The 23,357-nt window shown below is 43.0% G+C and overlaps 1 long non-coding RNA gene across 1 annotated transcript in view; it reads left to right on the forward strand.

Moving 5' to 3' along the window:
* Positions 1-1,473: 1,473 nt before the first annotated feature.
* The window catches only part of LOC107120585, a 36,595-nt gene continuing 14,711 nt past the window's right edge, over positions 1,474-23,357 (forward strand). Inside the window, exons 1-2 of the long non-coding RNA XR_001482828.1 lie at positions 1,474-1,546; positions 23,080-23,202. This is a non-coding gene — a long non-coding RNA (uncharacterized LOC107120585). The remainder of the gene's footprint in view (positions 1,547-23,079; positions 23,203-23,357) is intronic.

A 23,357-nucleotide genomic window follows, 5' to 3' on the forward strand; every position in this document is an offset into this window, starting at 1 on the left:
GTAACTGAAAATATCAGTTGTTGTGTGGCTTGCTTGGCCTAGCTGTTCAGAGGCAGTGCTATGTCAGATAACCATTTTTGTTTGGTGCTAGAAATTTTGTAGGATACAGTCAATCAAATGCCGGGAGTGGGAGCCAGATAGAGACGGTTCAGGTTCTAGAAAACTGATATAAAACATTTTTTGTTGAATCACAATTGTAAATTAGTATGCCAACAGAAACTGCCAGGAAGCAAGCCAAAGCAGGTCTACTCAGAAGTAAATTCTGTTTTATCCAAGAAGTCTTAATCCCAGGATGGCAGTGTTTATCGCAGATTGCACAATATATTGTTGTCTGTGGCAGATAAATTATAATGATTTCCCCCCCCCCCCTTTGGTAGGGAAAAAAAGTAAACTATACAGTTGGCCATATGTGGCAACCTCACTCGAATTTTTGTCCTTTATGTTTACCCGGAAATCTGTGAGGGGAGTTACTTCACCCTACCTACGGTTGAGAACAAATAAAAATAATCAGGGGTCTTGTTGTAGAAAAAGAGCTGCCGGAGCTCATTAGCATAACTCATTAGCATAACTTATTTGCATATGCCACGCCCCCTGACATCACCGGAAGTGACAGAAGGCCACACCCCCTGACATCACCGGAAGTGTGTCAGAAGGCCCGGCTACTTACCCTCCTGCTTCATCCTCATTCCCAAACGGAATGAGGATCGAAGCAGAGGGCGGGGTAAAGAAGGGGGCGGGGCTTCACCACGTGACCGCCCCGCCCCCTAGAGGTTCTCTTCCGGAGCTCCGTACCTGAGAGCTCCCCCCCCCCCACTAGAGCCCTGAAAATAATAATCTAGCTTTAGGGTTATAGTCGTATGAAAGGTGGGTCACTGCCAGCTCACCACCTCTCCAGAGAATTTCAGCAAAAAAGCTTGTAATTTTGGATGAGATGAGTCAGAGCAATGAACTTCAAATAATGAACTTCAAACTGTGGCCAACTCTCAAGAATTTTATCTCGTCTCATCAGGGCTGCAGAGAGTTAGCAAACGCTGTGAACATTGCAGGAATGGATTTCGGTCGTTTTTCACGACTGGGCTTGTAACCATTTTAACCCTCCTCATTGCAGGAGAAACTTGGAAGCAAAACCCAAAACAAAGCCAGCACTGCAGTACTATACATTTTATTTTCAACAACAGGACTCAGATGAGTGTTCCAACAATTCCACGAAGCTTTGTTTCCTTCTGAAAGGGCTTGTGGAGCGACTTCATTTCTGAACAGGAGGTTACAGCGTCAGTAGATCCGTTCCCCTCCCCCCAAGGTTATGCTCTTCTCCGCCTCTCATACGCGCTCACGTTAGGACATGCGCTCTCAAGGTCCAGCGTTTAGAAACTGCTCTCAGAGCCCAAGGGAGGGGGGGGTAGGATTAGTAATCCCAAATCGACACTTGCACGCATGCGCCAAAGGGCTCACCTTTCCCTCCCCTTTCTGCGCCGAGCCTTTCCCGTGGAGGGGGAGGGGACGGAGTCAGCTCTGCGTCTCTCTCTGAAATTGGCGGGAGGCGAAGGTGAGAGGCGGGGGAGAAAGGAGGGAGGGGTGTTTTGAGAGCGAAGCGAGAGCGACAGACGGGGAAACCGGGAGAGAGGGGGGGCTCTCTCTTCCCCCCCCCTGGGGGGGGGGTCCTTTCTGTCTCTCTCTCGCCTCGCCAGACTATCCGTGGATGCGCTGCGACTTGATGATGCCGTTTGGAAACTCCCGCCCTGGCCCTTGCCTGCGTTTAAGGCTTGTTCCGCCTTTGCCAGGGCATGTCCCTTGGGCTGTTTCTTTGTTTCGTGCCCAGCCAGACTGACGCTCCCTTTCTCTTAATCTCCTCGACCGCACACAGAAATACCACCCAGAAAGGCAACCAAACCAAACCCAGCACTACATATCTCTTCCCCCGTATGGGTATGTGCATTTCAGAGGGTTCTCCTTTGAGGCATCGCAGGATTTCAAATGCCGCAGCCTTTCCTTTTGGCACTTGCTGGCTTGTGGCACCTATCTCCATAAAGAAACACTTCCAGAACGGCAGCTTTATGTGTTCATAGCTAGGCATTGTGGTAGCGCCTGGTTCAAAGCCCAGAGCAAAGGAAAACTTCTAGTAGTACGTCCCCTTACCTGTCCATCTCCTTGCTCACCTGGGGGAGGTCAGCTGTAGGGCACAGCAGCTCCTCCCTGTCAGGAGTGGGGACTGTCTTGGACGGAGACGTGAACGGCACTGAAAGGAATGACTGGGGATGCATTGGTTCCTTCTGAATGACCATAGGAAGGTGTTGCTTTTGTGAAGGACCTTTGGAAGACATTAAAACATTTCTTGCTTCCAAGGTGATCCTTAGGTCTTTTGTAAAATCTGTGCATTCCTATAATTATTGGGAAAGAACCAATACCTGCCAAAAGGCATTTGTTGTCATTCCTTTTACCTTCACCTTGAAATGTGAACAGTGTGCAAGGGGTCAGAAGCACTGATAAAACATTTAGCCTTGTAAAGCTTAAAGCAGATGATCCAAAGATGTGGACTAGGGTTCCTTCCTCTGGGTTTGTGTACTGTATTTAAAATGTGCATGTTACCTTCACTGCTGCAGGTAACACTGATTTATGTGCAACAAGTGTGTTTATTTTATAGATTCAGACTAGCACTCTTTTCTTGAGTTTCTTTTTAGTTTTGTCTAGGGTTGCCTGTGGGAACAGGAATACTTAAAGCTTCAGTGCTTTTCTTCAAACAACTTCCTCATAGACAGAAATTGGCATGTGTTTGTAATTTTTTAAATTGTGCAGAGTTTGCACAGTTGTATCCTGGCATCCATTCATCCTCCCCAATAAATTAGAACTGTGAACCAAAAAGAAGGAAGGTTTGAGATCAGGAAGAGACAAGGTTTAGCATCTGTTAAAGATAAATATAGTGTCTTACATTTGGTACAATGCCACATCATTCAGCTTTAGGAAAAGGAAAGAAACTGTAATCATTAAAGGTGGTATGATGGCTGGGAAATAGGTAGGACATTTCTGATGACAGAAATCACAGAAAAAGAGTATATGTTACCAATATAGTGTAATCTTCATGTGATAAAAAATGGAACTGATATATTAAATAGTGACTGGTCACAATGCAGACTGTATTAAATAGATTGTGGGAACAAAATCCAGATGATAACAGATTTGGTATCTGATTGTTAGGAGTTAACAATTTCTTTTTAGAAAATTTATATTTAAATTTAAACTCTAAAAATATATTCTTAAAAAAATTACACTCTAACATTTAAAAACAGAAGCCCTGCCCAAGCTCTTTACCAAAAAGACAAACTGTTCAGGATTAGGTTACTGATTTTTTTTTTAATGCATCAGGCATCAGCCTGCTACGACATATGTATCAGTTAAGGCTCTGTGGCATGTCTGCACAAATTCTGAATGATCAAGTTGTAGCTTGTTTGTTCATTTAATGCATTTATATTGCATGCGTCTTAGCCTATCTGGCTGTACAGGCAATTTACACTAAAATAATTAATAATATTTTATCACGTACTTGGAGACTACCTATGAAAGGCTCCCACACTATTATCATCGTATAGAATATGCAAAACAGAACTCTTCAGGAGGGCATTTCTATGAAGGAGATATTAAGAACATAAGAAGAGTCCTACTGGATCAGACCAATACTCCATCTAGTCCAGCATCCTGTCTCACAAATGGCCAATTAGTTCCTCTGGACAGCCAACAATAGGGCATAGAGGTGGAGGCCTTCCCCTGATGTTGCCTCTTGGCTCTGGGATTCAGAGGATTAGTGCCTCTGAATGTGGATGTACCCCTCAGTCACCATGTCTAGTAGCCACTGATAGACTTATCCTCCATGAATCTCTCTAATCCCTCTTTAAAGCTGTTTATTCCTGTGGCCATCACTATATCCTCTGGCAGCAAATTCCACATTTTAGTCACTCTCTGTATAAAGTAGAATTTTCTTTTATCCATCCAGAACCTACTGCCCATCATCTTCATTGGATGTCCTTCAGTTCTACTATTTTGGGAGGGGGAGAAAAAATTCTCGTTGTTAACTCTCTGCACCCTATGCATACTTTTATAAACCTCTATCATGTCCCCCCCTTAGTCGTCTCTTTTCTAAACTGATTATAGGCTGCGGTCACACGGAACAGTAGCCACGCTAGAGAGACGGAAGATAGGCGGATTTTCCAAGCGCGATCTCACCGCCACATCTGGGAAGCGTAGAGCTCCCGTGGCCCAACCAAGGCTTCCCTCCAAAGATGCGCGGCAAAAAACTAGTACCTCGAAGGTACTAGTTTCTGGAAACCGCAGGGCAAGGGCGGGCGTCTGATCGCGTTTCCGGTGGCATCCGGAGCCCGCCCATGTTCCCTCGCAAACAGGTCATTCCCCCCCCAAGGCTCTACGGATGTGCACAAGCACCCAACGGAGCATGTGCACACTTCAGTTTAAAAAAGTAAAAAACCAAAACAACCCCGTTTGCCGCGCCGCCCCACTTCTTTGCCTGTGGTGTGATTGGCACCTCCCCCCTAGCCACGGGACCTCGACGGGACCTCAACCGGACGTCTGATCTCCCAGTCGCGCGTTAGTTTGCCCCAGGGCAAACAGCCACGCTCCCCCCCCGCATTTTCCAGCCCGTGTGCTCGGGGCCTCAGTAAAGCTTTTGATAAGGTTCCCCATGACATTCTGATGGGCAAACTGAAAGACTATGGGCTGGACTATAGGACAGTTCGGTGGATAGGGAACTGGTTAGAGGACCGCACCCAAAGAGTGGTGGTCAATGGCGTTTCATCAGAGGGAGGTGTCCAGTGGGGTGCCGCAGGGCTCAGTTTAGGGCCCAGTACTTTTCAATATTTTTATCAATGATCTAAATGAAGGGATAGAAGGGCTACTCATTAAATTTGCTGATGATACCAAATTGAGAGGAGTAGCAAATACCCAAGAAGATAGAGTTAAAATTCAACAACACCTGAATACTCTGGAGAAGTGGGCAGTTGCAAACAGGATGCAATTCAACAAAGATAAATGCACAGTATTACATCTGGGCCACACTGTAAACTAAATATGAGCAGTCAGTGTGATGCGGTGGCAAAAAAAAAGAGGCAAAAGAATGTGTACAAAATCGAGAGGGTGCAGAAGAGAGTGATGAGAATGATCAGGGGTCTGGAGACTGAGCCCTACAAGGATAGGCTAAGGGTTTGGGGAATGTTTAGTTTGGAGAAGAGGAGATTGGGGGGGACATGATTGCTCTCTTTAAATATTTGAAAGGCTGTCATTTGGAGGAGGGCAAGGAGCTGTTCCAGTTGGCAGCAGAGGATAGCACCTGAAGCAACGGTTTTAAATTACATGCAGAAAGGTATCAGTTGGCTATCCGGAAAAACTTTTTCACCGTCAGAGTGGTTCAAAGGTGGAATCAGCTGCCTAGAGAGGTGGTTAGCTCCCCTTCATTGACAGCTTTCAAGAAAAGGCTGGTCGAATATTTATCAGAGATGCTTTAGGCTGGTCCTGCATTGGGCAGGGGTTTGGCCTAGATGGTCTGTATGGCCCCTTCCAACTCTATGATTCTATGAAAAGTCCCAGTCTATTTGGCATTTCCTCATAGGAAAGGTGCTCCAACCCCCTAATCATCTTGGTTGCCCTCCTCTGTACTTTTTCCAGCCCTGCAATGTCCTTTTTGGGATATGATGAGCAGAATTGTACACATATCCAGGTGGGCAGCCGTGTTGGTCTGAAGCAGTAGAACGAAGTTAGAGTCCAGTGGCACACTTAAGACCAACAAAGTTTTATTTAAGGCATGAGCTTTATACAATATTCCAAATGAGGCCACACCAGAGATCTATTACAATATCAGTTTACTGAGGAGTCTTTGGAGAGGTACCTTGTCAAAGACATTTTGAAAGTCCAGTTATATAATGTCTTATCAGGTCACCTTTGTCTACATATATTATATGTTTGCTGAAAGTTTGTAGATTGCTTTTATTGTATTTCTTGTCAGCTCTTAATTTTTGTAATCTACCTTGAGTCTCTGTGAGAAAGTTAGACTATAAGTGAAGTAAATTATAAAAATATATAAAACAGCAGAGATAAATGAAATCAGTGTGTGTGTGTGAGTGAGAGAGAGAGTGAGAGTGAAGTGCCACCAAGTCACAGCCGACTTTTGGCCACTACATGCGGTTTTCAAGGCAACTGAGAAGCCATTGCTTTCCTCTGAAAGGGGATGCTTATAGCCGTCAGAATACCGCAGAGTTGCCTGAGCTTGTCTAGAGCTTGGAAACTTAAGCAGGGCTGGCTATGGTTAGTATTTGGATGGGAGACCACCAATGCTCCCTCTAAGCTGTGGAGTCTTGTGAACAAAAATTCTACTTTGTGAGCTACTGGCATTAAAGTGTGAGTGAGCGATTTGGCTACTGCATAAATTAGTTTGCTCTGGAGCCATCCTTCCTGAGCTAAGAAAAAACGTGTGAGCCAGAGGCTAAAAATCTGTGAGCTAGCTCACACTAACTCAGCTTAGAGGGAACATTGGAGACCACCAAGGCAGAACAGGGTTGCTATGCAGAAGAAAGCTGTGGCAAACCATCTGTGTTCGTCTTTTGGCTAAGTACATAAGAGAAAGCATGTTGCATCAGGCCAGTGGCCCATCCAGTCCAACACTGTGTCACACAGTGGCCAAAGCCAGGTGCCATCAGGAGGTCTACCAGCAGGGCCAGAACTCCAGAAGCCCTTCCACGGTTGTCTCCCAAGCACCAAAAATACTGCTCCAGACATAGTGTTCCATCTATACTTTGTGGCTAATAGCCACTGATGGTCCTCTGTTTCATATGTTTATCCAATCCCCTCTTGAAGCTGTGCTTGTAGTCGCCACCAGTTCTTGCGGCAGTGAATTCCATGTGTTAATTACTCTTTGGGTGAAGAACTTCCTTTTATCTGTTTTAAGCCTATTGATCATTAATTTCATTTGAGAGCCCATGAGTTCTTGAATTATGAGAAAGGGAGAATAGTACTTCTTTCTCTCCCTTCTCTATACCATGCATAATTTTGTAAACCTCTATCATGGCACCCCTCAATCGTCATTTCTTAAATCTGAAAAGCCCTAACCTATATAACCTTTCTTCATAAAAGGTGTTCCATCCCCTTAGTCATTTTAGTTGCCCTTATCTGCATATTTTCCAATGCTATAATATCTTTTTTTTAGTTGCGGTGACCAGAACTGTACACAGTATTCCAAATGAGATGACACCATAGATTAATACAGGGGCATTATGATACGGGCTGATTTGTTTTCAGTCCCCTTCCTAAGAATCCCCAGCATAGCATTTCCCTTATTTATTGCAGATGCACACTGAGTTGACTTCTTCAATAAGTTATCTACCACACCTTAATGTGTATTTATGGTTAAGATTTTTTACTCTAATGTGCATTACTTCGCACTTGCCCACATTGAACGTCATTCGCCACTTTGACGCCCACTCGTCCAGCCTCAACAGATCCCTCTGGAGCGCCTCACAGCCCTCCCTCCATCTCACCACTCTGAACAACTTAGTGTCATCCGCAAACTTAGTTACTTCACTGCTTACTCCCAATTCCAAATTATTAAAGAAGTTGAAAAACACGAGACCTAGTACCGAGCCCAGCAGTACCCCAGCTTACCACCTTTCTCATTCTCTGTTTCCTGTTAATTAATCTCCAAGTATCCCATGACCGATGAATTTACTTAGGAGCCTTTGATGAGGAACTTTATCAAAAGCTTTATTTATTTACCAAATTTATATCATGCCCCCTCTCCCCTGAATGGGACTCAGGGCAGCTAACAGCATTGAAAATACACCAATAAAAAACAATACAAAGATATAGTAAATAATCTTTAAAATATAAAATGGTTAAAAATCTATCCCCATTAAAATCTATCCACTGTGAAGCAGCGTAGGATGTGTGAAGACACAGTTGAAGTATACCAGCTGCCTGGTGGATCAATCACCCAATGGCCACCTGAAAAAGAGCAGCCTTGCATGCCCTGCAGAACCTAGGGAGGTCCTGCAAGGCACGCACTTCTTTGGACAGCTGGTTCCACAGGACGGAGGCCACTACTGAGAAGGTCCTCACCCTTGTTGACACAAGGCGGGCAGTTCATGGTCATGGACCAGGGACCTTGAATAAATTCCGAGATGAAGATTGGAGAAGATGGGGAGGATCATGCCAGGAGAGGCAACCCCAAAGGTATGAGGGTCCCAAGCCGTTTATGGCTTTAAAGATAAGTACCAACATAAGAACATAAAAGAAGCCAATTTGGATCAGGCCAATGGCCCATCCAGTCCAACACTCTGTCACACAGTGGCCAAAAATACCAGGTGCCATCAGGAGGTCCAGCAGTGGGGCCAGGACACTACAAGCCCTCCCACTGTTGCCCCCCAAGCACTAAGAATACAGTGCATCACTTGCCCCAGACTGAGAGTTTCTATCTTGTGGCTAATAGCCACTGATGGGCTGATGGACCTTTGAATTGGCACCAGAAACTAATTGGGAGTCAGTGCAGCTGCCATAAGATAGCATAGAACGCTTCAAGAGGGGATTGGAGAAACGTATAGAACAGAGTTCCATCAGTGGCTATTAGCCACAAAGTATAGATGGAACAGTAAGTCTGGGGCAGTGGTGCTTGGTTCTTGGGGGGCAACCATGGCAGAACTTCTGGAGTTTTTGGTCCTGCTGGTAGACCTGCTGGTGGTACCTGGGTTTTGGCCACTGTGTGACACAGAGTGTTGGACTGGATGGGCCATTGGTCTAATCCAACATGGCTTCTCTTATACTCTTATGAAACCTAGTAATCATTGACATATTTCTAAAACCTGGGTTTTATTGGTAACTCCTGGTAACTCAAAATTATAGTAATACTGACTTCTGGTGGATGGTGGCACGCTGAGCAGTTGCATCTCCCGGACCTCCCGGGGATGCGAGCTGCGCACGAGCGCAGTGGTTGTATCCAGAGGGCATAACCTTCAAACTTCAAGATAAAAAGGAAAATATTGACTCTGTTTCCAAAGCAAGGGACTTTTTGAAAATCCAGATGGGCAAGCAAGAGAAAGGTGATAAAGAAGACAGTAAGTCCAGTGGCAAGCTGGACTTGGGGTCTTCTGGAGAGTACTCTCTGTCAGAGAAGGGGGCAGCGGCTCCTAAAAGTCCTTATAAACTGCGAAGAAGACAGGATAAGAAGAAATGAAGGCTGAAGGACTCTGTATTGTGCCTTTGAAAAGGGTTGATAGTAACGAGATGCTTTGGGGTTTCTCTTTTTAACAGTTAATTTAAGATTCAAAAGTTTTATTAGTAGACCTGACTAAGTTCAAAAAATTGTTAGCGAGTTTAGAACTGACTTTGTACTTAAGCGATTTTGAGGATTTCCTCTCTTGGGATTTTAGATAGTAGTGGGTATTCTTTTCTTTATCCCTAATTGTAGTTCCCTTTCCTTATTTTCATTGTAGATTTGTAGTCATTAGAAAAATGTAATTAAAAAATCCCCTTCGGGGGGCCAAAAAAAATATTATAGTAATACTTGGTTCTACTCAACTGTCAATAATCCAGTTTAAAAATAAGGTAGAATTGAGAAAGCTTCTCTATATCTGTATTCCTATTCTCTCTCTCTTTTTTTTTAATAAAAAGAGTTTTATTAGTTTTTCAGAAGTAAAAGAAAAGAAGACAACAACTACAAAGAGAGAAAGACTAACATACAACAAATATGGAGTCTGTACTCATTGTACCTACTTAAATTTTGCATGGATAGAATCATACTGTTATGCACCTAGATCAGTTTAACATTTTAACAAGTAGATCTTACAAGAGGGGGACCCGCGATACTCGGGGGAGGAAGCAGCAGGAGTAGGGAAGTCGGTGTTGCTCTCTCTCCCTTCCCCCTCGGCCCTTGCTACTCTTCCCCCCCCCAATCCCAGCACACCTTCCAAAGCAGTCTGGCCGGGCGAGCTCTGCCAGGACAGGTGGCGGGCTTCTCTTCCAGGGAAGGAGGTGGTGACGGCGTGGCAGGAGGAGGAGGGCCCGGCAGGGGCTCGGCCACCTCGCGGCTCGGTGGGCTCAACCTGTTGCAAGTAGGTACGTGGGGTGAGGGGCGAGCCGGTCTGGGGCTGCCCCTCGCTACTCTCCCAACCCCCCCGGCTCCGAGCCGAGGGCCGAGGGCCGCTCTGCCTCCCCCCTGCTTGCCACTCGCCGTTCCCCTCACACGCGGCGGTGGCAGCCTTCGCACGGAACGCTCTGGCACTTTCGGGGGGATTTAAACTTCCTCCTGAAATTTTTTCCAACATTTAGCATTTTTGTGCACACTTGGGGACTGCCCCACGTGTGTGTTGTAAAATAGTCAAAAATTGTTTAATACTCAGACTATTTGATGGATCTTGCTCTATTGGAAAGAAGAGATTTCTTTGCTTTTAAAAAACCTTTATTACTAAGGGTAAAGGGTTCACGGGATTGCTACAAATCAACATAACACTAAGAGCTACATTTCTAAGCTGCTACTCAAGACAAGCACACAGATTCTAATGGAGAATCTCTCCTTCTTCTTGACCCCTAGAAAGGAAGTCACCTGAAACAAATGACCAATCTGTATCACAGTAGAAGCTACTTTTCCCGGGCTAATTCCCCATTGGCTTAGTGCCAGGTATCCCTTCCAGGTCAGTCTAAACAATAGCAAACTAGGAATACAAGTTAATCCTATAATGACTGAATCAGACCTTGTAAACACATACATTTCCAACAGTGCGCACAAACCTCTCCCTGCCCCCCAAGTGGCCCTGGAGCGCGGATTTAGATATCCGCACAGACGGGGCCACTTGGCTATTAGATATATAGATGGTTTAAATTGTATTCCTATTCTCAAAGTAACTTCTTTTCTCAAGTTTCATTCATTGATTGATTAAAACATACTGCCTGGCAGAATGCATTAAAGGTTGGAGCAGAAACCATACATGTTTTTCTTGCAGAATAAAGTTTAGTGAAATCAGGTCCATATCCACAAATTTTCTTTTGGAGGGGCCCCAAAAATGGGCTACCGTAGTTGTTTTGGGACAATGAATGTGGGTGGCATCAAGTTATCAGGACAGAATCTGTGACCTTTTCTGCAAAATCTTACAATGCACAAATTATGCCCAGTGCATCTCTTCTGTTCCAGAAAGTTGGATGGCTTCTAACAGAAGGTCTAAGAATTTTTACATATGAAAACACTAGTGCTTCTTATAAAACTAATTTGCATATTTAGCACATTTTGTAAGGAAAACACCAGTGTTTTTAAGTGCTTTCTCATAGTTTAAATAGTATGACTTTTTTTTCAGCCGTTCCTGAATGACTGTCTCTGGGTTTGTAAGAGGTGTGTGAGGCAAGCTAATATTGCCTCCCATGTTGCCGTTGATCACTGAACATCACTGCACAAGCTAGTTGCGTTGTACACTTTTAGGAATGCAAGGAGACAGAACACTTACCATTTCTCTTTGTCATTAAATAATAAGACGATGCTGACACAGAACTTTTTACGAGAGATTAACATTAATTGAGTGTAAGAGAGGCATAACTGATCTCTCATCCAGAAATGATCCACATATTGGTAGTGTGTCCATAGCTGAAGTATACTAGACACTGCATTTTGAAAAGTGATACATGCTTCACTCTCAGAAACTACCTAGTCATGAACCTCATTAAAAGTTCTCCTCAGCTCAAAGTGTGAAGAAGATTCACTACATGCTCCAAGACTGCACGTCGTTTGGACATCCTCCAAACTGTGTAGTTTTTTTTCCACATCGTTTTCACTTTTCCATATCATTTTTGTGTCATTCTCATGACATTTTTGGCATGCTTTGCCCCATAATTGCTGCCTCAAGTCGGACATATAAATTCCCTAAATGTAAATACAATTCCTTAAAAAGACCAGCAGCTCTTTCTGTCCTTTTCTTTCAGTGCAGATGCACATATGTTTACAATTTCTACAGCTCTGCCTAAATACATTTCCTTGCTCTGTAGTGCTCAGTTGCCAGGGGCAAAAGTACACAGTACATCTTTCATTAGAAGAGCTAAGCCTATGAAACTGATCTTGGCATATTGGCTTTGTAATGAGACTGCTTCCATCTTGAGGTCTACTAGCACTACTGTGTATCTTACTGGTATTGCAAAATAATTTGGAATATCTATTATCTTTTCACAGTTCTGATAGAACAGTAGCACTAGCTAAGTGGCCAGTCCATTTTTGTTTCAGAAGACATTGTAGGTGACTACTTGTATAAAGATAACAAACGCAATGCTTTCTTGTGAAATTACACAGATGATTGATTGCTTCAAAGGAGTCCCACCTATATGTATTTTGGAACAAGCACCAACAATTACAAGATGCAGTTGGTGAACCGAAACAATGAATGTAGGGAATTTTTCTTGCATGAGTCTTTGAACTCCACTAGATTTTGTCAAAATCATATAGCACCATATAATATTGTGCCACGCACTGCTTTCATAACATTGCTGATCACAGGGAGGGGCCGTGCGTGGAGCCACGTCCTCTGTGCAGTGGCACTCTGCAGATGACTTGGCAGTCAGGGGAGTGGAACCAGTGTGCTTGTGCCCTCCCTGTGTAGTGAGTCAACACACGGGTGGTGATCTTTACCAAGCTGCAATCTTAGAACAACTGAAGCCAGTGTGCTTGTGCCCCCCTCCCTGTGTGGTGAGTCAGCACACGGGTGGTGATCCTTACCAAGCTGCAATCTTAGAACAACTGAACTGACAGTCAGATAGAGCTTATGGAATCAGTAATATGACTGTTAAGATTGTAAAAGGCCAGAAGATGTTCAACAGGCAAGGTGGATAAAAATGATTTTTAAAAAAATTAGAACTCAGATTTTTAAATGTAGATTGGATTTTTAAAATTCAAATTGGATTTTTAAATAAAATGCTTTTTGAGGAAAAATCTATCTAAAGATACATTCTAATCCAAAGGTTTCATCCTAAAATAAGGATTAGTTTTTAATCATGTAGCATGAGGCTGTATACTCATGAAAATGCTTACATTTTTTGGTAAATGAATTCTGTTAATCCATTCACAATGTCATGCATTTCCAGAGGTTTCTGTAAGATTATTGGGCAATTTTTCTACCTAGAAGATATCACAAACTGTGAATTTGTGCCTGTGGATATCACATGCCTCTTCTTCACAGCAAAAATGTTATAAAATAAACATACAGAGTTGAGAAAAATACCTTAATTGAATATATTTTTCTATGATTATAACTGGTTTTAAAAAAATTTTAAATGTATGTATTGTTTTATGTTATAACTTGGTACTACGACTTGTAAGCCGCCCTGAGCCTACGGGGAGGGCGGGATAGAAATACAATAAATAAATAAATAAATAAATAAATTATTCTTTCCCTGGAGGAGAAACCCTGTAATGGCAGCAGGCCACAAAACAGACCCAGTTTGGGAATATTTTAATGGGTACTTATGGGTAAGGCAGGCATGCATGCAAAATAGCAAACACTGCAGCAAAGAAATGCAAGGCCTGGTGGCCTGAATGAAACAACATCATGAGAAGTTCTGTGATGAAGATGACAAAAGGAACATGTTTGAACAGGCAGGATAGTCAGGTTGGTAAACATTTTGATTTCATCATATTTCTTAAAGACTGACTTGAGGAACTGTCATGTTTGAGCAAAATTATATTTGTTGTTATTATTACTGCATGTTACTGTCATTTTGATACAGTTGTTTGGTGTAGTGGTTAGGAGCACGGACTCTGATCTGAGAGAACTGAGTTTGATTCCCCACTCCTCCACATACACCTGCTGGCGTGACCTTGGGTCAGTCACAGTTCTGTCAGAGCTCTTTCTGGAAAAAGCAGTTCTCAAAAGAGAAGGGAAAGGAGAGGTAAACTGCTCTGAGAATCCTTCAGATAGTGAAGGGTAGGGTATAAATCCAATCTCTTTTTGTTTATTCACAGCAAGAGAAGAAAAGAAGTTGAAACAAGCAAATATTCCTTTTTTGGGCAGTACTGACTGGCACTGAATACAATGAGTAATACTAAATAAGCAGAAATGGTATAAATAGTAAAATAACAGCAGTGACTTTTTTGTTTTGGGGAATCCATCATCAACATAAAGGATTTTGGAAACTATTCACCTTTGAGATCACTATCCTCCTATTCTACAGTTTCAGTTATCTGTCCAGGATAGTATTTTAGGCACATCATATACATCACATATCCACAGTATATCTCATAAAAGAAATAAAAAAGTCGACCATCCAGGAACCACCACAGATACGTTTGTGATAAAAAGCCAGCAGATTAAAAAAAGAGTCAGTTGATGAAAAAATTGCCCCCTTTGTTTAAACAACAAACTCATCTTTCTGTCTGATTGAAAACCCACATTTCATTAATATGGTTCAGTCACTGAGACCAGGATACAGTCCACTCAGCAGAGCAGATGTTGCAGGGATAAAGTGTATAACAGAGAAATGGAGCAGTGTGCAACATCTCTAGACGGTAAAATTGTTAACCTAAGTCTTGATGAGTGGAATAATGTCCACAATGATCCTGTTGTGTGTGCTTGTATGACAACAGAAGAAGGGAATGTCTTCCTTAGCCTGATCATTGGCTAATCAATAGTTTGGTGATGTTACCTGATATTTTGCACGTATGCGTTAGGGTGTGTGTGTTCTTTCCTTTGTTAACATAAGAACATAAGAGATGCCAATGTTGGATCAGGCCAAAGGCCCATCTAGTCCAACACTCTGTCACACAGTGGCCAAAAATACCAGGTGCCATCAGGAGGTCCAGCAGTGGGGTCAGGACATTAGAAGTCCTCCCACTGTTGGCCCCCCCAAGCACCAAGAAGACAGAGCATCACTTGCCCCAGAGCCCCTATCTATACCTTGTGGCTAATAGCCACTGATGGACCTCTGCTCCATATGCCTATTTAATTCTTTTTTGAAGCCGTCCATACGTGTAGCCGCCACCACCTCCTATGGCAGTGAATTCCATGTGTGAATCACTCTTTGGGTGAAGAAGTACTTCCTTTTATCCGTTCTAACCCGACCGCTCAGCAATTTCATGGAGTGCCCACGAGTTCTTGTATTGTGAGAAAGGGAGAAAAGTACCTCTTTCTCTACCTGCTCTTTCCCATGCATAATCTTATAAACCTCAATCATGTCACCCCTCAGTCGTCGTTTCTCCAAGCTAAAGAGCCCTAAGCGCCTTAACCGTTCCTCATAGGGAAAGTGTTCCAACCCTTTTATCATTCGAGTTGCCCTTTTCTGCACTTTTTCCAAAGCTATAATATCCTTTTTAAGGTGTGGTGACCAGAACTGCACACAGTATTCCAAATGAGGTCGCACCATTGATTTATATAGCGGCATTATGATATTGGCTGATCTGTTTACAATACCCTTCCTAATAATCCCCAGCATAGCATTGGCCTTCTTTATTGCAGTCACACACTGTCTCGACATTTTCAGTGAGTTATCTACTACAACTCCAAGATCTCTCTCTTGATCAGTCTCTGCCAGTTCAGACCCCATCAACGTGTATTTATAGTTAGGATTTTTGGCTCCAATGTGCATCACCTTGCACTTGGCCACATTGAACCCCATTTGCCATGTTGACGCCCACTCGCCCAAAATTGACAGATCCCTTTGGAGTGCCTCACAATCCTCACTGGTTTTCACCACCCCGAACAACTTTGTATCATCCGCAAATTTAGCCACTTCACTGCTTACTCCCATCTCCAAATCATTAATGAACAAGTTAAAAAGCAGTGGACCAAGTACTGATCCCTGTGGTACCCCACTGCTTACACCCCTCCACTGGGAGAACTGCCCATTTATACTCACTCTCTGTTTTCTATTAATTAGCCAGTTTTTGATCCATAAAAGGACTTGTCCTTTTATCCCATGATTTTTGAGCTTGCTTAGGAGCCTTTGATGAGGAACTTTATCAAAAGCTTTCTGGAAGTCAAGGTAAACAATATCTATTGGATCCCCCTTGTCCACATGTTTGTTCACCCCCTCAAAGAACACTAACAGGTTAGTGAGACAAGATCTTCCCTTACAGAACCCATGTTGAGTCTGCCTCAATAGGTTTTGTTCATCTATGTGCCTACTAATTCTTTCCTTAATAATGGTTTCCACCAATTTACCCGGTATCGACGTCAGACTGACAGGCCTGTAATTTCCCGGATCTCCTCTGGAACCCTTTTTAAAGATGGGAGTGACATTAGCTACCTTCCAGTCCTCAGGAATGGAGGCTGATTTTAAGGAGAGATTACATATTTTTGTCAGGAGATCCACAAGTTCACAATTGAGTTCTTTCAGAACTCTTGGATGTATGCCATCTGGGCCTGGTGATTTATCAGTTTTTAAGTTGTTTATCAGTTTTAGGACCTCCTCTCTCGTCACCTCAATCTGACTCAGGTCTTTCAACACCCCTCCCGAACTCAGCGGCTCTGGAGTGGGCAAGCACCTCTCATCTTCCACAGTGAAGACGGAGGCAAAAAATGCATTTAGCTTCTCAGCCATTTCCCTATCATCCTTCAGTACTCCTTTTACCCCTTGGTCATCCAAGGGCCCCACTGCCTCCCTGGCTGGTTTCCTGTTTCTAATGTATTTGAAGAAAGTTTTATTGTTGGTCTTTACATTTTTTGCTATATGCTCCTCATATTCCCTTTTTGCATGCCTGACCACAGACTTGCATTTTATTTGCCATAGCCTGTGTTCTGTTTTATCAGCCTCACTGTGACTAGCTTTCCACCGCTTAAAGGAATCCTTTTTACCTTTTACAGCTTCCATTACTTTGTTTGTTAACCATGTAGGCTTTTTCTTATACCTGTTTGTGCCTTTCCTAACCTGCGGAATATATTTTATTTGAGCTTCTAGAATTGTAGTTTTAAACAGTTTCCAAGCTTCCCCAATGGTTTTGACCCTTTCTACTTTTCCCTTCAGTTTCCTCCCCACATGTCCCCTCATATCAGAAAAATTACCCCTTTTAAAGTTAAAAGTGGTTGTGTGAGTCTTTTTGGCCAATTCCCTATTTGTACAAATGTTGAACTCAACAACATTATGATCACTGTTCCCAAGCGGTGCAATCACTTTTACATCTCTCACCAGGTCTTGAGTGTTACTTAGGACCAAATCAAGGATCGCCTCTCCCCTGGTAGGTTCCATGACCATCTGCTCCATAGCACAGTCATTTAGAGTGTCTAGAAACTCAATCTCTTTCTCTCGACTAGAACACATATTGACCCAATCAATGTGTGGGTAGTTAAAATCACCTATTACGACACAGTGTTTTTGTCTAGCTGCTATCTTTAATTCATTCATCATTTTATAATCCTCCTCTATCTTTTGATCCGGTGGGCGATAACAAACTCCCAGTGTTAAGTTTCCTTTTGGCCCCCCTATTTCAACCCACAGAACTTCAAGAAGCGAATCCAATTCTCTTAGCCTCTCGATCTTTCTGGACTTTATACCCTCTCTGACATACAGAGCCACCCCACCTCCAACCCTTCCCCCCCTATCCTTCCGATATAATATATAACCGGGAATCACCGTATCCCACTGATTTTCCTCATCCCACCAAGTTTCTGAAATACCCACAATGTCTATTTTTCCCTCTGACACCAAGCACTCCAACTCCCCGATTTTACCTCGGACACTTCGAGCATTTGTATAGAAACAGCTGTAATTTCCCATACTGGTTAAGCCTGCCACCTTCCTCTTGCAATCTCGAGACCTTGTCAGGCAGTCCATGTCACTAGCCATGGTCTCAGTGGACAATTTCAATCCACCTCCCTGTAGAAAAGCAACAGGTACCCCCTCATCTCTCTGAGATGAGCCAACCCGAACCAGAGACTTTTCATCTCCTGTCGGCTTTCCCCCAATATTCAGTTTAAAAACTGCTCTGCCACCTTTTTGATTTTAAGCGCCAGCAGCCTGGTTCCTTCTCGGGACAAGTGGAGACCGTCTCGCCTGTACAGCTCCCTCTTGTTCCAAAAAGAATCCCAGTGCGTTCTAAGATCAGAAGCGAGAATCCATCATGGAGTAGACAGTAACTAGAAAGCTATAGCTATGTTTTTATCCTGTTATGTAACCCTTTCTAATTTCCTAGTAAACTTTTAGCTAATTTACGCGTGTGTACTGTGTCATTGTGTTTTACTCTGCTAAATATACAGCAAATGTACAAGAACTGCAAGGTGAATTTTTGTTGCCTGAAAGCAAATGAAATATTTGATTTAGCCGCATAGAAAACTTTTATTTCCAAGTTTATTTCTAAGTTTAGATTTTGGAAATTGACTAGATTTAAATTATGGTTTTCTACATAAAGACTCATTCTTGCTGGTATAATCTTTATATTTATAACCAGACAAAGGTTCAGTTTTAGAACAACAACTTTTCAGATTAGTTTTAGCTATATCAAAAATTACTGATTTGGTTATACTTTTAGAAATGTGAGGTGAACTATCTCCAGTTTGAATTTGTGTCTCTGGCGATCACATGCCTCTTCTTCACAGCAAAAATGTTATACAATAAATATTTGTTATTATTACTGCATGTTACTGTCATTTTGATACAGTTGTTTGGTGTAGTGGTTAGGAGCATGGACTCTAATCTGAGAGAACTGGGTTTGATTCCCCACTTCTCCACATACAGCTGCTGGCGTGACCTTGGGTCAGTCACAATTCTGTCAGAGCTCTTTCTGAAAAGGGCAGTTCTCAAAAGAACCCTCTCAGCCCTTTAAAGTTTAAACTCCCCCTCCGAGCCTGTATTTGGCAATGCTTAATAATGCCGAATAAAAGCCAAATAGTTTCAGCTTTTATTCTGCATTCTGTATTTGGCAGCTGAATAAGATCAGAGATTCTGATTCAGCTTGCCGAATACCCGAAAAATGCCGAAAAGAATTTTTTTTCCCAGTTTGGGTTTACCGAATGCATACCCCTAGTCCTAAGCAAACTAATTAAGAATTAGCATATACAAACAGGATAACTCTTTCATGACATCAGGAGGAGAACTTGCAAATATCCCAACAACTGTGAATAATTTTGTTCAGTGACCATTTTTGTTGTTGTTGTTGTTCAGTCGCACAGTCGAGTCCGACTCTTTGCGACCCCATGGACCAGCTCCCGCCAGGCCCTCCGGTCTTCCGCCATCCTCTGAAGTTTGCTCAACTATTTTGTATGATTTGGGCTGTATACATTACATTGGCAGTGATTCCTTCAGCTATAGCTTTTAATTGCTTTGTTGTGTAAATGAAAAGGTCTGTGAAAAATCCTCTGCTGCCAGATGAGCAGGCAGCCATAGCATGTGCAGCCATTTATTGCTACAAACTTTATCCATTCTGCTGTTTTGGGGACATAATGACCATTTTTCTGAATTTGCCCAGAAACTAGAAGGGTGTGAATCACTTTCCCAATGCTGACCTCTGCTTTTATTCTTCCCATGCATACATTGCTATAATGTGAGCATTGGATAAGCTATGAATAGAAAATCCTTTTTTTGTTCCTGCACTATTAAAACCATGGACAGAAAAAAAAGGCTTCCTGTCTTATTCCCTGGTAAATATTCTGTAAGAATAGCAGAAAACCCCATCACTGGAAACTGACTAATCCAACCAGAGTTGTCAATTTTACTTGTTTGCCTTTTATTTCCAAGTTTAGATTTTGGATTGCTGGAGAGTTGCTGTTGTGCTAAATGCAAGCTGCCTTGGTCCTCTTGGTGTACCCTAGTATTGACCTTGGAGTGTGGAGCAGACTGTCCTTGCTGAGACATAAGCTTTATTAAAAACCTGTCCATGTTAAAAGCCCAAAATACGAAACATTTTTGAATCTTCTGAGGATCAATGAAATATCTGTTGTGGGGATAAATGGCATACAGACCATGTAAAGTTCTGCAAGTTTCTTGAAAGAGAAGTGGAAGAAAAATGCAGTAATAGCTAATAAAACTATAAATGTCAACACTAATACACAGGCAAAAAGCAGGACAAGGGAAGTGAAATAGTGTCTTCTGAAAAACAATGCCAGCAGACTGTTGCCATGCTCTACCAACATATTCCTATATGAATTAACTTGAATAAGAATAAAAACAGCAAAAGCCTCCCTCAAAATGCTGTAGATTAATAACAACTTTATAACAAACCAGTTCTCTGGCAGTAGCTAGAAATCTGAAGAACTCTCAGTGCCGTCCTAGCCTAAAAACTTTATTAGCAGTGCAGCTTCTCTTCCTGTGCTCTGCACTCTTAAGTCTATAGGCTGTATCAACACTCAGTTCTTCTCTTGTGGGCTCTCAAACATCTTAGTTGCTGGGATCTGGCTTTTATCCCTTCTTCTCTTCCCCCTCATTGGGGAACATAACTCCTCCTCTCACGATGTTTTCAGAGTCTGGCAGCAGATCTAAAGCTGCTAACTGAATTTGCTGCTTGATTCTCGCTCCCTGCACTTCATGAAGAACAGAGTCACACTAGGACTGTGATCCTAGGCACAATTACTTGGAAACAAACACCATTAAACTCAGTAGGGTTGATCTCAGAGCAAAAAAGCTATAGAATTGGGCTGCATGGCACCCAGCTACTATCTTCCTGTTTGTTTGTTTTTCCAGAAAGTAATTGTTGCTAGGGCCAGACAATTCTTGGATGGGGCAGTTTCCATTTCAGCCCTAGTGTGGATACAGCTCTGAGCAAAATCTGTATATGCCCTGAGGTAAAAACAAGTAATTGTGTAAAGTGCTGTCAAGTTACAGCCTATTTATGGTGATCCCAGCAAGGGGCTTTCAAGACAAGTGAGAAGTGGAGGTGATTTGCCATTACTGTCAGCTCAGTAGAGCAGGGGTGTCAAACATGTGGCCCATGGGCTGGATCAGGCCCTCGGAGGGCTCCAATCCAGCCTGCAAAGACCTGGCTATTTTCTGCTCCATTTTCCAGTTCTGCTGCTGCTGCCATGTCACAGCTTGCTTTACTAGACTCTCTCAGTCACACAGGAGAGATATATAGGCAAGCCTCTCCTGTGCGACTGAGAGAATCTGGTAAAGAACTGGCTGAGGCTCCTCCCCCTCCGGGGGGGGGGGGGAACAAGCCAGAGCCAGGCTGTCTCAACCCTACAGGAGAAAAAGGGAAGCCTTCCTTCCCTTCCACTGGATGAGGTGCCTCCCTGAAGGGAGGGAGGGAATGAGGGAGAGCTTGCTTTGCTGGGCTGCCTCAATTGCACAGAAGAAATATCAAGCACCTTTAAGAACAACAAAGGTTTGTTCAAAGCATGAGCTTCTGTATTCCTTGCTACAGTGTGTGTGTGTTTTGTTGGGCTCCTTATGCCAGGGCTCTTTTGGGTGCACCTGGTTCCCTCACCCTTTTCACTGTATTCATGCTCTCATGATCCAGTCTTTCTCAGTAAGAAAGCAATGTGAACTATTTTAGAGGACATAAGAACATAAGAACATAAGAGCCGCCAATGTTGGATCAGGCCAAAGGCCCATCCAGTCCAACACTCTGTGTCACACAGTGGCCAGAAATACCAGTGCCATCAGGAGGTCCAGCGGTGGGGCCAGGACATTAGAAGCCCTCCCACTGTTGACCCCCCCCAAGCACCAAGAAGACAGAGCATCACTTGCCCCAGAGCCCCTAGCTATACCTTGTGGCTAATAGCCACTGATGGACCTCTGCTCCATATGCTTATCTAATTCCCTTTTGAAGCCGTCCATGCTTGTAGCACCCACCACTTCCTGTGGCAGTGAATTCCATGTGTTAATCACTCTTTGGGTGAAGAAGTACTTCCTTTTATCCGTTCTAACCCGACCGCTCTGCAGTTTCATGGAGTGCCCACGAATAACAACAAGCCAGTGAAGTGGATTAGGCTGAGAGTGTGTGTCCAGACCAAGTTCATCCAACACATTTCCTTTGTAGGAAGTTGTAGTTATTTCTCTGGGGAAGAGTATAGTTTTGTAGACAAATACATGGCTCTCAGTCTGTGTCAGGATGCCTTCTCATGTTCTTGATCAGCACATGAAGCAACCTATGTACAAAAGCTCAAAATGCCCAGCCATTTCATGTTTCCCCTTGCGTCATAGGCTCAGAACACTGAGCATGAGATTCCTGTAATGAATGTCAATAAATCAAAAGTAGGTTTACAGTTTACAGATACACACCTGAACAGCATACTCAGGATTGCTACAGCACAGACTTTTTGATGCAGTAATTCAGAGCAAGAGATGTCAGTTATCAGAGACTGTTAGATAGACAAAATATTGAAAGAGTGCTAGTGTTTTAAGCATGCTTTATTTAAGGTTTAAAAACCTTTAATTGTGTTTGTCTGTGTCCTTTATAAAGTTTATATCTTTACTACCTGGCATTACATTTTATGACACACATGGCCTGGCCCAACAAAGTCTCATTTATGTCAGACCCGGCCCTCATAACAAATTAGTTTGACACCCCCGCTTGAGTCTTTCTTGGTGGTCTGCCTTCCAAGTTCTGACTCTGCTATTTTTCCAAGATCTGATGAGATGCGGCTATACCATGCCACCCTCATTCCCAAAACAAGTAATTAGAGAGTAGCAATTAAAAATATTTTTAGTGTTGTAGAAGTTGAAGCTAAGGAGATGTCCCTTTGGAAGATTTTTCTGTTAGCACAAGGGGCTGCCAGGCTGCACACAAGTGGGAGGACCATAGCATACAGTAGTGTAACTGCATATGTTGTTTGCCATCATTGATCACTCGTCTATCCTTTAACCCCCTTTGGGAGATCTGTAGTCTTTTAAGTTTCACTGCATCTGCCAGAACTAATATATATGTTTACCATACCCCACAGAACTAGGCACACTGGTAATGTGGGGGAGGGGTGACGCTCTGGTTTTTGGGCAAAACTCTATGGTTTGAGGGTAATTTTACCATAGAGTTTTGCCCCAAAACCAGAGCATTGCCCCCAATGTCACCGGCACGCTTTCTGGGTGTGTATGCATATCATGCGACATCCTTGCCCACTTCTGGAACGCCCCCCCAATCCCCCCACCAGCACGATGATTGGACTTGGCAACCCTACTAATATATATATATTTTCTTCTTAGATGTCACTCGACTTGGATGGTGAGGAGCACTTTTTGGAAGAGACTAAATTCAAGGAGTATTGTGTAGAATTTATCAAACACTCACAACAAATAGGAGACAGTTGGGAGTGGAGAAATGTAAAGGTACTGGCTATATTTTATTTTCTAACAAAGGTCCCCTAGGTTATCTAGGTCTCTAATGTTCTTTCCACTTATCTCCATTCCACTTCCATTTAGATACTTTGGCTATTGCAAATGTATGCTCTGAGTTGCCTTTTTTGGGTAAAGCTTCTGCTACT

The sequence above is a fragment of the Gekko japonicus genome, unplaced genomic scaffold, assembly GCF_001447785.1.
Source record: "Gekko japonicus isolate JY-2015 unplaced genomic scaffold, Gekko_japonicus_V1.1 scaffold1376, whole genome shotgun sequence".
NCBI lineage: Eukaryota > Metazoa > Chordata > Lepidosauria > Squamata > Gekkonidae > Gekko > Gekko japonicus.